This window comes from Somniosus microcephalus, chromosome 1 (genome assembly GCF_052327205.1).
Source record: "Somniosus microcephalus isolate GS21.2 chromosome 1, FLI_Smic_1.0, whole genome shotgun sequence".
In the NCBI taxonomy this organism is placed as follows: Eukaryota; Metazoa; Chordata; class Chondrichthyes; order Squaliformes; family Somniosidae; genus Somniosus; species Somniosus microcephalus.
Window position 1 is genome coordinate 70,424,074 of NC_140987.1, and position 14,732 is coordinate 70,438,805.

General features: G+C 42.2%; 1 protein-coding gene across 1 annotated transcript in view; it reads left to right on the top strand.

The window, feature by feature from the left end:
- Positions 1-14,732, top strand: part of b4galt1l (DP-Gal:betaGlcNAc beta 1,4- galactosyltransferase, polypeptide 1, like) — a 118,799-nt gene that overhangs the window by 88,446 nt on the left and 15,621 nt on the right. The window lies entirely within an intron of this gene.

Sequence of the window (14,732 nt, forward strand, 5' to 3'; positions counted from 1 at the left end):
TTCACTTCTCTAACTTTTATATTCAGCCTGATTCTCTACTGTATTATGAACCTTACATTTGTCATAAGCTTCCTTTTACTGTCTCATTTTAATCTCTATATCTTGAGTCATCCAGGGAGCTGTAGCTTTGGATGCCCTTCCTTTCCCCCTCGTGGTAATGTGTCTATTCTGTACCCGAACCATCTCCTCTTTGAAGGCCTCCCATTATTCAGTTACTGTTTTGCCTACCAATTTTTGTATTATCAAGCTGACATCTGTCATATACCCCCTTTTTCTGGTTCGTCCTACACTCTAACTCCTTTGTCATCCAGGGAGATCTGGCTTTGATTGCCCTCCCTTTCCCCCTTGTGGGAATGTACTTCGCCTGTGGGCCAGATTTCCCCTCAATTCGCTGAAATTAACCCTTCTCCAGTTAAGTATTTTTATTCTAGATTGGTCCTTGTCCTTTTCCATAACTAATCTAAATCTTATGATACTATTCCCGAGATGCTCTCCCACTGTGACATTCTCCACTTGACGCACTTCATTCACCAGAACTAGATCCAGCAATGCCTCCTTCCTCATTGGGCAGGAAACACACTGATCAAGAAAGTTCTCCTGAATACACTTCAGAAATTCCTCCCCTTCTCTGCCCTTAACACAATCACTGCCCCTTAAATATTGGGGCAGTTGAAGTCTCCCATATCACTGCTCTATAGTTCATGCACTTCAGTAATTTTCCTTCAAATCTTCGCTCTCCTTTTTATTTTTCTATATTGAACCTAATAATACTGTTTTCCTAGATGTTTCCCAATGCCCCTAGATCTAGATTAAGCATTGCCTCCTTCCTTGTGGCTTCTGAGTGACGCTGCTAATTTAGTCAAATAATGGACTAACTCTATACCACCCAAATTAATTGCATTTGAGTTGCAGTCATTGGAGAGTGTGGTGATTTGATCCCATCTAGGCTGGATTTCAACCTTGGATTCCAGAGGTGGACATTGTATCCATGTAGGACGAAATTGCATAGTTCTTTATAGTCCAAAACTGCAAGAAATCTTTCTGTATCTCAGACAGGCATGTTATCTTTGCTAATCTGTGCCTTTGACTTTGCCAATCCAACAGAGAATGGTGACGATTCTACATCTTGCCTCATTGCCAAATTATACATTGAGGATCTGGCCTTTCAGGTGGCCATTTGATCTTTTCCTGACTAATGTAGCAATACTCTGTTGCTTCTGAAGGAATTAATTGCTCCTCTCTAGCCCTCCCCTCCCTGTTCCAAAACTCAGCATGGTTCTAGAGAACAGGATCAAACTTGGCAATTGAAGAACCGCTATATAGCCCTGATTTTAGTGCTAGATTTGGCTGGCTGCTGAGATAAAGCTAGCCCACAACAAAATGATCTGACAGCAGTGTTAAGACAACTGCGCCTAATTAGCATGACTGTGTTGCTGCTGACCAGTGTTAGGTACACAAGAAATGTACAGCTTTAGGGAGAGTGATTAGGAGGAAGAGCAGCTCCTTTTTTAAAAGGTGAGAGACTAGTAACTGTTGGTACACAGAGGGATTTGGTGGTCCTTGTACACGAATCACAGTAAGTTAACATGCAGGTACAGCAAGCAATTAAGAAAGCAAATGGTATGTTAACCTTTATTGCAACAGGGTTGGAATACAAGAGGAAGGAAGTCTTGCTGCAATAATATAGGGCTTTGGTGAGACTGTTGGTGAAAAATAAATTCACTCGAGTCTGTCTTAAAATAAAAGTACACAGTTTAATAACAGAACGTTCTGGGAGAAGGTCATAGACCCCGCGGTCTGGTGACACCCTTCTCGTTCTCTCTTGGTACAGCTTTTTATTCTATTTTCATCCAATCACATTGTATTACAATAATCACCTGATCACATATGGCTTATTTATTCTTTTCAGTATTAGTAAAGGTTAGTTACATCTTACTATGCCTTTGGTCACAGGTCACATTCCCATGACCCCTATATTCTGCTGTCTACAATTTTTAACTAAAGCAGCATATTCCTTATCGCTTACGCAAAACACACAAATTCTGTCTTGTCCCACAACTGCATCTTATCTTGGTTTTGCGAAGCTTCTCACGCTGTTCTTTGTTTAGTTTTGCCTTTTTACGTAAGTCAATTTTTATTGTGATATTTCTTATCTCAACCTGGTTTCTTTTAGTTCTTATTCACTTTCACATGACCCCACTCCTTTGTTCTGATTTTAATTTTGCTGGCATCACTTAAGTAGTGGTCACCTCGGCTGTCTGAATTCTGAGAGGGTTCATTTTAACCCCTTCAGTCCCTCCTGTTGGTCCCGCACCAAATTTAGACTTTGGCTAGGGATACCAACTTCTTTTCCACTTTTACCATCCCCGGGATTACTCCTATACTGATGGCTTAAACTTAGTACCTAAGTTCATTATTCCCCTCTGTCTAGTTGTGCTGGGCGTGGTAGTCTGTGCAAATGATTGAAGAGCTTTACATGTATGTACTTCTATCAGTTCATTATCCTGCATTAACTGTTCGGTTTCTGGCTTAATCTCGATTATATCAACTATAGCAACTGGCACTATTCGGGACACAGCTGCCCTACAACATGCATTCAAAACCATCATCATGACACAAAATAATACTACAACTATAATAACAATTATAAGTCCATGCGTCAGATATGAACTCCAAGATCCTCCTAATAGCCAACTCCACCAACCTTCCCCTGGGGTTTCGTGGCTCCTTGTTATCTAGCAGGTGCTATCCTCCCTGTTTCCTTGCATTTTACCATTCCCTTATCATTTCTATTTGTCTTTTGATGCTTGATATTCGACCTTGCTGGCATTTATGCTATCTTTTTCCGCTTGCCTGTTGTCAGTCCCTGGTCTAAGAATTAAAACCCATCTTTGAATCTAACAGCTATTTCTTACAATTCCCTTTTTTTGAGAAGGAAATATCCTTATTGACTTCTCACAATCAACTCTTGACTAATCTAGCTAGCTCTTATTGCTCTCTCAACTTGGGCGTTAGTTAGTAGGGAGTCTTGAAGATTTCTCCCTTCCTTACAGTCCATTCCTTTGAGGAGAAGGAGCAACCTCTGACCCCTTACTCAAATTCAATTCACTGTTCCGGTGTTCCAATTCTGCCCCGCCTGGAGTATCCTCTGTTTCTTCTATCTTTCCTGATGTTACCCCGTCTGGGGTCTCCTCTACATTGCTTCGGATCTTCTCTTTTGGTGTGCTCAATTAATTTGTTAGTGCTTGTCAGTCATGGGCATGAGTACCCAATTGGCTTATGTATCAAAGTCTTACTACACACGTTACATATATCAAATACACTATCATTACAAGTTGGATAACTACCAGAGCATGTGAAATAATACAAACCTAAGGGTGTGTTGATGTATTAAGCCCAATATCTCATCAATGTGAGTTGTCCCCTATGCTGTCAATTTCAATATCTATTCTCGAGTTGTCTTGCTCCAAAACATAAAAATGCTTTAGGGAGGAGTTCAGTCGCATCATGAGCTCACTGAAACCCACAAACAACAGGGGAATGTCATATCCGAGTATCTGAATTGTGCCACATAATTGTGTAGCTCATACTTAAAAACGTGTTGGTTGATGGGACAGGTCCTGTTAGACCCGTAAAGCATGGTAATTGCAGTAGTAGTGACACAGGAAGCACCACTAAAATCACCTCATACTGGATTCGTACTGGTTTTTCCCACGCTCTGTTACCTACAAAACACAATTATTACAGTCACAGTTAAATTCAGTCTTACAATCATATCAAATACATTACAGTTTAACATCTAATCAACAAATCATGGATTTAAAAGATTCTCCAGATCTCTCTTTTGCTCGTATCCATCTTGTGCATAATTCTTACTAAACATGATTTCTCCTTGGCCCTCAATTGTCCCAATCCAGATTCCATGTAACTCTCCACTTCAACTTCAATTTCAATCCCTCTAACAGGTACCAGTGTGTTTAACTCTCTTCTGATTGTTTCATTAATTAGATAGTTTCTCGATGGAGTATGTGTCAATGCTTTAAAAATTGTCTCGCTCTCCTGAGCCACATTAACCATTTCATGTCTTGCTGTTGTCAAGTAACTGAGCATGTTTGAGACCCATTCTTCAGTGCAAACTCAACATACATTCCTGGATGGTAATTACCTCATTTGTATTGAATCCCATTTGCACACTCGTATCAGTATCTCAATATCGTGCCACACGTGCCATCCGATACAGGCCTTTCTCGGGCTTTCAGGTATCTTATCGAAAGATTGTAGTCACCTGGAGATCTTTGCTCATCTTCCTCTGCATGGTCCCGATGTCTTGGGTAGTGGCCAGACTATCAAATTCAGTTTTCTTAAAAGTTCATTAAAGGCAGGGACACAAATGTCTCCAAGAGAAAACTATCAATTTACTATTCTTAACTACATTTTCCTGACTTTCACTAGAAAATTTTGAAAATTCCCATTCAGTAGTGTAATTCTCCTGTTTCAATCTTACACTCTCAATCACTTTCCTTTAATTACCATTCATATCTCATTCATGAGTCCTGGAAAAACTTTACTGTCCAATACAATATTTAAGATAGAAAACGTAGATCAAATGTTCTCACTTGATCCAAGTTATTAACACATTTTATTATCATTATTTTTAGAGGATCTTTTATTTTCCCAAAAGCAACCAAATATATAGTGCCTGAGTCCATTTTGTCATTTCAAAATTATCCCAAAATCCAAATAGCAGTACAGTTGATCTGACAGGTTTTTATCAATGTTCAATTTCATCTCGATCAATTTATCTTCCAATTCCAATTTCAGAAACAAGTGATTCTCAGGCTAGGTAGCTTACACAGTGTTTTTAACATTAGAGACAGAAGTGCTGCAATTAGTTTACAAGGTAACTTCCATATAACAGAAGAAAGAAGGGAATCCATTGTGACTCTGCTTAGAGCCCAAGGGGTTAATTTATCAAATCTTAATTTTCCCTCTGGCACTGTGGTGAAATAATAACTTAAAATTAAGAAACTTAAATTTAATAATGTCCAATATCTTTAGATTTCATACTAAAGTTGTTGCTTGGTGAACTTAAACAGCTGTCAGTGGAAAGGGTTAACTCCTTTGCAGGTTTTTAAGAAGGTGGAGCAAAACATTATCAAATGCACGCAACTGCGTCAATTCACGTAAATCAAAAAAAAAGAACTTTCCTGATTGAAAGACAGTTGTGTTTTCACACTTTAACTAAACACGAACACGGAGGTAATATGGACAGTGAAGAAAGACGGGATTGAGCAAAGTTCACAAGCTAAGTAAGTCTTTGTAAGGAACTCTGCAGCTATCGGATGTTCTTGCGGAGCGGAGTTATCTTATTCAATGCGGTCTACACAAATTTACACCAACCAAAATTTCACCGTGGCCACAATGAAAGTCTGGTTTTAATAGGTTAATTAACCTCATCACTCCAATTTAATCCAGATCTTGTAAACATTCAAATTAATTTTCTTCCAAGCACATTGGCAACTGTAACTTTAAGGCAGAAGCTTATCTTTTGTAAAACTATGAACAGACAAACAAAACAAAATAGCACATTCTTGCAGAAAACAGTAAATTACGTCATATTTTCTTATCAAATCAAACTGCTTTAGAAGATTTCACCATAGCAACCACGACTCCAAGGTTAAATCTTAGACTGAAACTTAATCTTTCGTTAAACAAACTTTTTGTTGCTCTTCTCAGTTTTTACACACCAGCTTAACTTAAATTAGTTCAAAGGTTCTTTTTCAATTCTTGGGGCACAATCTTATTTGCACATTCTTAAAACTTCCAAAATCCAAGACAAGACAAAAGATTTAAATGCTTTTAACACAGAGAAGTGGGTGGAGCTAAACCACACATAACAGAATCTTTCTTTTAAAGAACATCTAATCAGACAAAAGAAATACTGTAACTTCTTAAACATTCATAGTCAGGAAAACTTTCTCACAAACTGAAATTCCAGCATTTTTTAAGGTTCCTTTCACTCAGAAAATCTGGTGTTTTATTTGTCTCAGCACAAATGTTAATAACTTCCATGTCAGTAAAACTTTAAGTTTCTCTTTTTCCATCGGTGTCCCCATCTTCTTTCTCCTTGTTTATCCTTTAGTTTTGCCAATTTTTTTTCCTCTAATTTTGTCACCTGCTCCTGTAGATTTTCGTTTTAATTTCCTCGGTCTTTTGAATGACCGTTACTAATTGGTGTACCAATAAAACTCCCGTTTTCTTTGTCTTACTTCCCTTAACAACATAACATAAGAAATAGGAGCAGGAGTAGGCCATACAGCCCCTCGGGCCTGCTCCGCCATTCAATAGGATCATGGCTGATCTGAATCTAGACTCACGTCCACTTCCCTGCCCTCTCCCCGTAACCCCTAATTCCCTTATCTGCTAGGAAAATGTCTATCTCCATTTTAAATGTATTTAATGTTGCAGCTTCCACAGCTCTCTGGGGTAGCAAATTCCATAGATTTACTACCCTCTGAGTGAAGACGTTTCTCCTCATCTCAATTCTAAGATTATGCCCCCTAGTTCTAATCTCACCCATCAGTGGAAACATCCTCACCGTATCCACCCGATCAAGCCCCCTCACAATCTTTTATGTTTCGATAAGATTTCCTCTCATTCTTCTGAACTCCAATGAGTAGCATCCCAACCTACTCGACCTTTCCTCATACGTCAACCCCCTCATCTCCGGAATCAACCGAGTGAATCTTATCTGAACTGCCTCGAGAGCAAGTATATCTTTTCTTAAATATGGAAACCAAAACTGCACGCAGTATTCCAGGTGTGGCCTCACCAATACCCTGTATAACTGCAGCAAGACTTCCCTGTTTTTGTACTCCATCCCCCTTGCAATAAAAGCCAAGATTCCATTGGCCTTCCTGATCACCTGCTGCACCTGCATACTAACTTTGTGTTTCATGCACCAGGACCCCCAGATCCCTTTGTACTGTAGCACTTTGCAGTTTCTCTCCATTTAGATAATAACTTGCTCTTTGATTTTTTTCTGCCAAAGTGCATAACCTCACACTTTCCAACATTATATTGCATCTGTCAAATCTCTGCCCACTCACTTAGCCTGTCTATGTCCTTTTGCAGGTTTTTTATGTCCTCCTCACTCACTGCTTTCCCTCCCATCTTTGTATCGTCGGCAAACTTGGATATGTTGCACTCGGTCCCTTCCTCCAAATCGTTAATGTAGATTGTAAAGAGTTGGGGTCCCAGCACTGACCCCTGCGGAACATCACTAGTTACTGATTGCCAGCCCAAGAACAAACCATTTATCCCAACTCTTTGTTTTCTGTTAGATAGCCAATCTTCCACCCATGCCAGTATATTACCCCCAATCCCGTGATTTTTTTATCTTGATCAGTAATCTTTTGTGTGGAACCTTGTCAAATGCCTTTTGGAAGTCCAAATACACTACATCCACTGGTTCCCCTTTATCCACCCTGTATGTTACATCCTCAAAGAATTCGAGCAAATTTGTCAAACATGACTTCCCCTTCGTAAAACCATGCTGACTCTGTCCTATTAAATTATGTTTATCCAAATGCTCTGTTACTGTTTCCTTAATAATGGACTCCAACATTTTGCCAACCACAGATGTTAGGCTAACTGGTCTATAGTTTCCAGCTTTTTGTCTACTTCCCTTCTTAAATAAGGGTGTTACATTAGCAGTTTTCCAATCTGCTGGGACCTTTCCTGAGTCCAGGGAGTTCTGGAAAATGATCACCAATGCATCCACAATCCCTACCGCCACTTCTCTCAAGACCCTAGGATGTAGGCCATCGGGTCCAGGGGATTTATCCACCTTAAGTCCCATTATTTTACTGAGTACCTTCTCCTTAGTTATTTTAATCGTGTTTAGCTCCCCCACCCCCCCCCCCCCCCCCCATTGCCCCCTGTTTGTCCAGTGTTGGGATATTTTTAGTGTCCTCTACTGTGAAGACTGATACAAAATATTTGTTCAGCGTCTTTGCCATCTCCATGTTCCCCACCACTAGTTTCCCGGTCCCATCCTCTAAGGGACCAACGTTCACTTTAGCCACCCTTTTTCTTTTTATATAGCTGTAGAAACTCTTGCTATCTGTTTTTATATTTTTTGCTAGTTTACTTTCATAATCTATCTTCCCTTTCTTAATTAATCTTTTAGTTATTGTTTGCTGGCTTTTAAATGCTTCCCAATCTTCTATCCTCCCACTAGATTTGGCTAATTTATATGCCGTTGTTTTCAGTCGAATACTATCCTTTATTACTTTACTAAGCCACGGATGGCTGTCTTTTCTTTTACTCCCCTTTTTCCTCAGTGGAATATATTTATCTTGAAAGATGTGAAATATCTCCTTGAATGTAGACCACTGCTCTTGTACTGTCTTATACTTTAATCTGTTTTCCCAGTCCACTTTAGTCAATTCTACTCTCATAGTCTCCTTTTATTTAAGCTTAGTATACTGGTTTGAGATCCAACTCTCTCACCCTCAAACTGAATTTGGAATTCAACCATATTATGGTCACTCATTCCAAGGGGATCCTTTACTAGGACATTTTTTTATTAATCCTGTCTCATTACACAGGACCAGATCTAAGATTGCCTGCCCCCTGGTTGGTTCAGTTACATACTGCTCAAGAAACCCGTCCCTAATACACTCTCTGAACTCTTCCTGAATGCTGCCATGCCCAATTTGATTAGTCCAGTCAATATGTGTCTCCCACCATTCTCGTTGGTACACTGATACCTTAGACGGATCCCATCCATCCTTTTTCATCTTATCTATCAAACCCTTTTGATCGTCAGCATAAAGCCGACTCAATGATCCTGGCAGTCCCCAATCTGGGCCTCCGCCTTCTGCCATAATGTATTATTTTTTGGTACTAGTTTACCACGCTCTGGTCCTCCCTAGTAACTCGTTCTCAGAGGTCTACCTATCATCCACAACTAGTGATGGCGGTCCTGACTTGTAACTATCTCGCTGTCAGAGGTGATTATTTCACTTGCAGCCGTTAATACATTAATACAATACGTCAATCGTCAGCATAGAGCCTGGTAAGGGACCCAGGGGGTCCCCATTCCATTTCTTTCCCTGACGCCATATCCAGTCCTACATCAGTCTTACCTACTCTGCTGCGTTTCTCTGTGTGGGTTTGCCGTGATCCTGTCTTTATTCGTGGTACGTCCGTGACCTGGGACTTCTCCCCTCCGTCTTACCTCTAGTAACACCCCCGGTGGTCGTAAAAGACTTTTTAAACGGTTAATTAATCACAATTAAGCACACATACATTCATTGACTTCACGATCCCAGGGTACTTTGGAGTCTCTCAGCCTACTTGATCCTGGCCATCACGTGGGGCCCAATCGCCCTCTTAATTCCGGCTCAGGCTAGGGTCGATGAGACAGGCACCCTCCTTGTCCTTGTCGATCAGCCAATCACTCATTCCTTCGTGACCTCTATCGCTACACAGTGTTCCCTTAGTTCATGCGATCCACACTCACACAACTGTGTTCTCTCACCTCTTACAGACTTTCACTTGATTCGTGATGCTACGGCACTGTCCCTCCGCCTTCCCAGATGACTCAATTTCTGGATGGTCAAAATTTGACTTCTCGACCGGGTTCACTGCTACGGGCAGTCTTTCAGTTCCGTAGCACCCTGCTCGCAGCGCCAATTTGTTGGTGAAAAATAAATTCACTCGAGTCTGTCTTAAAATAAAAGTACACAGTTTAATAACAGAACGTTCTGGGAGAAGGTCATAGACCCCGCGGTCTAGTGACACCCTTCTCGTTCTCTTGGTTGGTACAGCTTTTTATTCTATTTTCATCCAATCACATTGTATTACAATAATCACCTGATCACATTGTATTACAATAATCACCTGATCACATTGTATATTACAATAATCACCTGATCACATATGGCTTATTTATTCTTTTTGGCATTAGTAAAGGTTAGTTACATCTTACTATGCCTTTGGTCACAGGTCAAATTCCCATGACCCCTATATTCTGCTGTGTCTACAATTTTTAGCTAAAGCAGCATATTCCTTATCGCTTACGCAAAACACACACATTCTGTCTTGTCCCACAACTGCGTCTTAGCTTGGTTTTGCGAAGCTTCTCGCACTGTTCTTTGTTTAGTTTTACCTTTTTACGTAAGTCAATTTTTATTGTGATATTTCTTATCTCAACCTGGTTTCTTTTAGTTCTTATTCACTTTCACATGACCCCACTCCTTTGTTCTGATTTTAATTTTGCTGGCATCACTTAAGTAGTGGTCACCTCGGCTGTCTGAATTCTGAGAGGGTTCATTTTAACCCCTTCAAGACCACACCTGGAATACTGTGGACAATTTTGGTCTCCTTACCTAAGGAAGGATATACTTGCCTTAGAGGGAGTTGCAACAAAGGTTCACTAGATTGATTCCTGGGATGAGAGGGCTGTCCTATGAGGAGAGATTGAGTAGAATGGGCCTGTATTCTCTAGCATTTAGAAGAATGAGAAGTGATCTCATTGAAACATTTAAAATGCTTAGAGGGTTTGACAGGGTAGATGCGAGGCTGTTTCAGATCTTGGTTACACCTCGCAGAGAGGTGCAGGATTAGAATGGGGCTGGTGTGACCAAAATGTACAGAGTAAGGGGAACCCTTGTCTGTCTGGCAGTCACCCACTCCCTCTCTGCCTGAAAACGCTTAAGCTGCAGGGTGACCACCTCTTGAAATGTGTTATCTACGAAGCTCTCCGCGGATGCACTGCAGTGACGCCAGCCGCTGCTCAAGCTCCGAAATCCGGAGCGCAAACGCCTCCAGCTGATGACACTTCCTGCACGTGGTTGTCCAGGACACGAGAAGCATCCTGGACTTCCCACCCACATAGCACAGGACGTGCATTTGACGTTACTGAGGTGCCCTACCATGCCTCTATTTATTAGACTACTAACTAAACTTCTTAGCTTAACCCACTGCCTTAACTTGGAGAGAAAAAAGACAAAATTATTTACTCAAGTTTAACAAGAACCACTGAGATACTAAACATAAAGAAGCTAAATATTAGATATCTAGATACTTAACTTAAGAGTCCTTGGGTTCTGTGGCTCCACTCCTTTTGAGTTGGACATGAGAAACCGCCTTCCTCCTCTCCACCAAATTCCTACTAACACCAAATGCTTCCACTCTGATTGCGATTCTTTGCTCAAGCTTAATCATGCCTGGACTCCAAGGGTTAAATTACAAGGAGAGATTACACAAACTAGGGTTGTATTCTCTGGAATTTAGAAAGTTAAGGGGTGATTTGATCGACGTTTTCAAGATATTAAGGGGAACTGATGGGGGTAGATGGAGAGAAACTATTTCTGCTGGTTGGGGAGTCTAGGACCAGGAGGCATAGTCTAAAAATTAGAGCCAGATCTTTCAGGAATGAAGTTAGGAAACACAGGGCGGTAGAAGTTTATAACTTTCTTCCGCATACAGCAATTGATGGCGGAACAATTGTTAATTTGAGATTGATAGATTTTTGTTAACCAAAGATATCGAGGGATATGGAGCAAAGGCGGGTATATGGAGTTAGGTCACAGATCAGCCATGCTCTCATTGAATGGCGCAACAGGCTCGAGTGGCTAAATGGCCTACTCCTGTGCCTATGTTCATATAACTCCTTTGGGAGCTGAAGGTTTGCTGTCCTATTCTGTGAGCTCTTCCTGGGCCTTCACTGCTACATTCCAGAGCAGCATAATGCCACACCAACACTCTATTGGCTTGTACAACTTTATAATTCCTTCACTCTTGTGCTCGATGCCCTGTTTATAAACCTAGAATGCTATTTACCATTTTTGTGGCCTTATCTGTCAGCACTTGCACTTTCAGGGTATTGTGTATTTGAGCCCCTAAGTGTCTCTGTTCTCCACACCCTTCAGCTTCTTGAATGTATATTCCCTTCACCTTTTTGCTACCATTTATCTCTGCATTAAATTTCATCTGCTACCTGCCTTCCCATTCCACTAACCTGGCTATGTCTTCCTGAACTCCTTCCTTGCAAAATTCTTTGCTGTTAGCCAGACCCTTCACTTTTGTGTCGTCAGCAAATTTCAAAATGATGCCGTATTCCAAATCATCTATAGATACTGAGAACAAAAGATCCAGCACTGACCCTTGGGTACAGCATTTCCAACCCTTCTCCAATAGAAGTTACTTTGTTGCAAGTAATTCAACCAAATTTCTATATGTTGTTACATTTCCTCTCCTATTGTATTCCTGAATTTTTCTAAAGTCCTTGAGAGACACCTTATCTAATACCTTCTGAAAACTCATACACACATTTAGTGCATTCCTCATGTCTACCCAATTGGTCATTTTTTTAAAATTAAAACTTAATTTTATCAAGCAGGACTTCCCTTTTAATAAATCCGTGCTGGTGTTTTTTTTATTCGTTCCTGGGATGTGGGTGTCGTTGGCAAGGCTGGCATTTATTACGCATCCCTAATTGCCCTTGAGAAGGTGGTGGTGAGCCACCTTCTTGAACCGCTCCAGTCCGTGTGGTGAAGGTACTCCCACAGTGCTGTTAGGGAGGGAGTTCTAGGATTTTGACCCAGCGACGATGAAGGAACGGCGATATACTTCCAAGTCAGGATGGTGTGTGACTTGGAGGGGAACTTAGAGGTGGTGATCCCATGCGCTTGCTGCCCTTGTCCTTCTAGGTGGAAGAGGTCGCAGGTTTGGGAGGTGCTGTTGAAGAAGTCTTGGCGAGTTGCTGCAGTGCATCTTGTAGATGGTACACACTGCAGCCACGGTGGAGGGAGTGAATGTTTAAAGTGGTGGATGGGGTGCCAATCAAGCAGGCTGCTTTGTCTTGGATGGTGTTGAGCTTCTTGAGTGTTGTTGGAGCGGTACTCATCCAATCAAGTGATTGTGATTGTAGATGGTGGAAAGGCTTTGGGGAGTCAGGTGGTGAGACACTCGCTGCAGAATACCCAGCCTCTGACCTGCTCTTGTTGCCACAGTATTTGTGGCTGGTCCAGTTAAGTTTCTGGTCAATGGTGACCCCCAGGCTGTTGATGGTGGGGGATTCGGCGATGGTAATGCCATTGAATGTCAAGGGGCGATGGTTAGAGACTCTCTCTTGTTGGAGATGGTCATTGCCTTGTACTTGTGTGGCGTGAATGTTACCTGCCACTTATCAGCCCAAGCCTGAATGTCGTCCAGGTCTTGTTCCATGCGGGCATGGACTGCTTCATTATCTGAGGAGTTGTGAATGGAACTGAACACTCTGCAGTCAACAGCAAATATCGCCACTTCTGACCTTATGTTGGCGGGAAGGTCATAGATGAAGCAGCTGAAGATGGTTGGGCCTAGGACACTGCCCTGAGGAACTCCTGCAGCAATGTCCCTGGGGCTGAGATGATTGGCCTCCAACAACCACAACCATCTTCCTTTGTGCTAGGTAAGACTCCAGCCTGTGGAGAGTTTTCCCCCTGATTCCCATTGACTTCCATTTTACTAGGGCTCCTTGATGCCAGACTCAGTCAAATGGTGCCTTGATGTCAAGGGCAGTCACTCTCACCTCACCGCTGGAATTCAGCTCTTTTGTCCATATTTGGACCAAGGCTGGAATGAGTTCTGGAGCCGAGTGGTCCTGGCGGAACCCAAACTGAGCATTGGTGAGCGGGTTATAGGTAAGTGCCGCTTGATTGCACTGTCGACGACACCTTCTATCACTTTGCTGATGGAGCGGTAATTGGCCAGATTGGATTTGTCCTGCTTTTTGTGGACAGGACATACATGGGCAGTTTTCCACATTGTCTGGTACATGCCAGTGTTGCAGCTGTACTGGAACAGCTTGGCTATAGGCTCGGTTAGTTCTGGAGCACAGGTCTTCAGCACGATAGCCGGGATGTTGCCGGGCCCCATAGCCTTTGCTGTATCCAGTGTGCTCAGCTGTTTCTTGCAATCATATGGAGTGAATCGAATTGGCTGAAGACTGGCTTCTGTGATGGTGGGGATCTCGGGAGGAGGCCAACATGGATCATCCACTCGGCACTTCATCCTTGTCTTTTGCGCTTGCGTGCTGGACTCTGCTATCATTGAGGATGGGGATGCTCATCGAGCCTCCTCCTCCTGTTAGTTGTTTAATCGTCCACCACCATTGACAACTGGAAGTGGCAGGACTGCTGAGCTTTGATCTGATCCATTGGTTTTGGGATCGCTTAGCTCTGTCTATGACATGCTGCTTCTGCTATTTAGCATGCATGAGTCCTGTATTGCAGCTTCCCCAGGTTGGCACCTCATCCTAGGTACGCCTGGTGCCGCTCCTGGCATGCTCTTCTACACTCCTCGTTGAACTAGGGTTGGTCCGCTGGCTTGATGGTAATGGTGGAGTGAGCGATCTGCCGGGCTGTGAGGTTACAAATTGTGGTGGAATACAATTCTGCTGCTGATGGCCCACAGCGTCTCATGGATGCCCAGTTTTGCGAGGTTAGATCTGTTCTGAATCTATCCCTTTTAGCACAGTGGATGCCAGTATTGCAGCTGTACTGGAACACACAACACGATGGAGGGTGTCCTCAGAAAACGGGACTTCCTCTCCACAAGCACTGCTACGAATACTGTCATGGACTGATGCATCTGCGACAAGGTCAAGTAGGTTTTTCTCTCGTGTTGGTTCTCTCAGGCGGCAAGGCCAGCATGGCAGCTGTGTCCTTTAGGTCAGT